Raw genomic sequence first — 3,395 nt, forward strand, 5'->3', positions numbered from 1 at the left:
AGGTTGTTGTGAGCGGTCGTGCCTATGGCCATGTTGAAAGGGAGTGGCAAGCTTCTCAGCACGAAGGCTCATACTGTCAATATTATTCTTTCTGCCTCTAAATAAAATTGTATCTTGATATTTCAAGGGTGCTTTTCTGCTTATAAATTTTAAATTTCTTTTGAAAAGGGTTTAAATAATAAAATTTCCATTTGTTAAAGGTAATTTCATTTTCATCAGTTACTCCCTGGCAATGTTCTTGATGAATCGCTAGTAAATAAAGTAAATTCTTTAAGAAAAGATTTTGAAAGTAATTTCACAGTTCACTGATGAAAATGAAGTGGCCAAACTTAAAAGAAGAACGGTTCAAGAAAAAAAAAAAATAAATAAAAAAAAAAATAAAAATAAAAAAAAAGATTATTGAAAAGGCAAAATAAGTTTGGCAACCATTGACCATGAGTAACTGCTACCTGGGAAGTAAACAGTCTTTGGGGACTTGTTGTTCTTTGTTGAGGGCTTGTGGACTTTGGTTGCAATGTGTGTGTTGTGAATTTCTACAGTGTTTTTCTTATGTTTTGTGTAATTACACGACCTCAATAAAATTGCCTGATCATAATTTGTTGGAGTTTTCTGTGCGCGATTAGTCACTACAGTCAGAAAACCCACATTGGTGACCCCGAGTTGCGAAAATACATTGCATTCGCTTGCTGTGTACCACCGGTTTCACACCAATAGACAGTGTTGCAACCTCCAGTTTTTCCAGCAGTGCAGGATGCTAGGACTGCAGAATGGACATTTGACTGTGAAGCGCAATGCTTTACCCCATGTGCTACTAATACACTGAGATTGTTCATATCTCTGGTGTTTGCTTCAACTGGCCAGACAACCCTAACCTCCGCCAGTACACCACACCAGGCGCTGTACACATCGGTGCAGACACCTCCTCCAGCACAACATCCCGGAAACCCCTTGCCTGCATTTCTACTGCACAACATGGACCACACAGCTATCCAGTTTTGTAGTACACATGCATGGCCGCCCCCTCCTGAAAGCAGTCTGCCGTTTAATGTGTCACCCTCGGTGCTGGTCAAAGGGAGACTTGTGTCAACTGCTCCGAGCCATGTATATGCCTACTTGTCCTACTGCCCCATGCACCTGCCATGATTCCACCCTATCACTCAGCGCTCAACCGCAATTATGCGCCTCTGCTCAAGATATTGTCCGCATCGGCCATTGATCCTCCCACCCCTGCCGTGCCATGCTCGTCATGTGGCTGTACAGATTTCCTGCCAACAAGAACTGGATATCACATCTCACCTGCACAGCCAACAGATGTCCAATGCAACACATCACCTGTCACTGAGGCACATTTCACATCAGTAAAAACCATGCAGAATCCCTGTACGATTCATGCCTTTCCTACAGCACCATGAGCACTGGCCCCAATCGTTTTCTGAAGATGCCGCCATTACAAATGGACAATCCAGTGACTTGGTTTACTGTGGTGGACAGCATGATGGAAATACATGGTACTACGGATGACAGCACTCGTTTTGCTTGTTTAGTTAACCACCTGCATGACCACCCTGACCTCATCAGTGACTTGTTGCTGAACCCACCCAAGAGCAACAAATATGCCTCTGCCCATGCACTACTCATTGAACGCCTTTATCATCCACCAGGAAATACGATTCACAACATTATTTATGACGAGACTTTAGGTGACAGAACTCCCTCACAGCTGTGACGATGCTTGCGTGTGCAGGTCAGTACCGAGATCTTGCCGAACTTAGCGCTCTGGGCATTGTGGTTGGTGAAACTGCCACAGGAACTACAATTACATTTGCTCCCACACACCACAGCACCACTCAATGATAAACCATGGCTGGCAGACCAGGCATATGCCATTATTCGACGCTGCCACCTCCCTCCACACAGCACAGTGCCTAATACTGCCGAGGTTGGTAATCCAGTGAGTACACTTCCAACATTGGGCGGTAGAGGCTGGGCGCATGCATATCACGGACAGCACATGGAACAGCAGCCATCTAGTGGCCAAGATTTGGAATTGTGAGCAGGCTGGCACCAGCCTCTCCCCGCTCCAAACAGGTTGGCACCTGTCCACCCCGCCTTCCCCTCACCTGACGCTTCAGCTGGCAGGACGAGTACAGCTGACTCACGTATATGCTGGTTCCACTCCACTTACAGGAACACTGCTTGCAACTGCTGCCCACCCTGCGCATTCTCAAACGCCGCATGTGAGCCACAGTAGGCGCCGTGGCTCGCAAATGCATGCAAGGGTGCCCACAGATGTTGCATTCTGTCAAATCCCCCACCTCTCGAGGATGTCTGTACACCTTGTATTTTCTCGTCGATACCAGAGCAGACCTCCCAGATTTACCATTAAGGACATGGCACCAGCCAAACTGTTCCTTCGAGCAGCAAATAAATCACCACTTTGTGTCAACAGTTTGGCAGAGTTACATGGCAAACAGTTCACTTGGTCCTTCTATGTGGCTAACATAGAAGACCCAGTATTAGTCATTGCTTTCCTTTTTCATTTCTGGCTGTCTCCAGACCTCCAGTCAGCCACATTATTGCACCACGCCTTGTCCACTCATATTGTGTGTTCAGTCACCTCCTCAGCCCCCCCTCCCCCTTCCCCTCAGCTTCCCGACGATTTCAACATGGCTCTCATCGATTACTCTTCACTAGTGGACAGCCTAACAACTTCCATTTCCCAGCTTCAGTCCGAGCACTCTGTAGTCGAGGATCTCCGCGCTCACAATGCCGAACTGAACCGTGCCATATCGTTGGTTATGCAAGCCCTTGTCAAGGCATGATACCTCATACAATGCCTGTCACTGCCCCCACCCCCCGACACCGGAGACGCACCTCATGGAACTTTGTCACTGCCAATGTGGACAGCTTCCTCAGCACATTAGGTTAGAGACTCTTGCATGCAACTGATTACCATTTGCGATGGCCCCTGAGTGAGTTCGCCAGCCCAGCTGAATGCTATCACAAATGGCACCACACACAATATTGTCACAACAGACGGGCCACCGGTGCGTCATAAAGCGCTCCGACTGCCGCCACATAAACTACACCTTGCTAAGGCTGTAGTGGAGGAACTTCTATGGGCAGGTATTGTTCATCCATTGAGCAGCAACTGGCCTTCACCCATACATTTAGTTCCCAAAAAGGATAGCACAGTGTGCGTCTGTGGTTACTATCACTGTCTCAACATGCAGATTGTATTAGACAATTATCTGATACCTCATATGCAAGACTTGGCGCAAGTACTTAGTGGAGCATGCATTTTTAGTGTCTTGGACTGCTGCAAGGCATATTTACAGATACCTATGGAACAGAGTGACATACCAAAGACAATGTTGATCACACATTTTGGCCTC

The sequence above is a fragment of the Schistocerca cancellata genome, chromosome 5, assembly GCF_023864275.1.
Source record: "Schistocerca cancellata isolate TAMUIC-IGC-003103 chromosome 5, iqSchCanc2.1, whole genome shotgun sequence".
NCBI classification, from domain to species: Eukaryota; Metazoa; Arthropoda; class Insecta; order Orthoptera; family Acrididae; genus Schistocerca; species Schistocerca cancellata.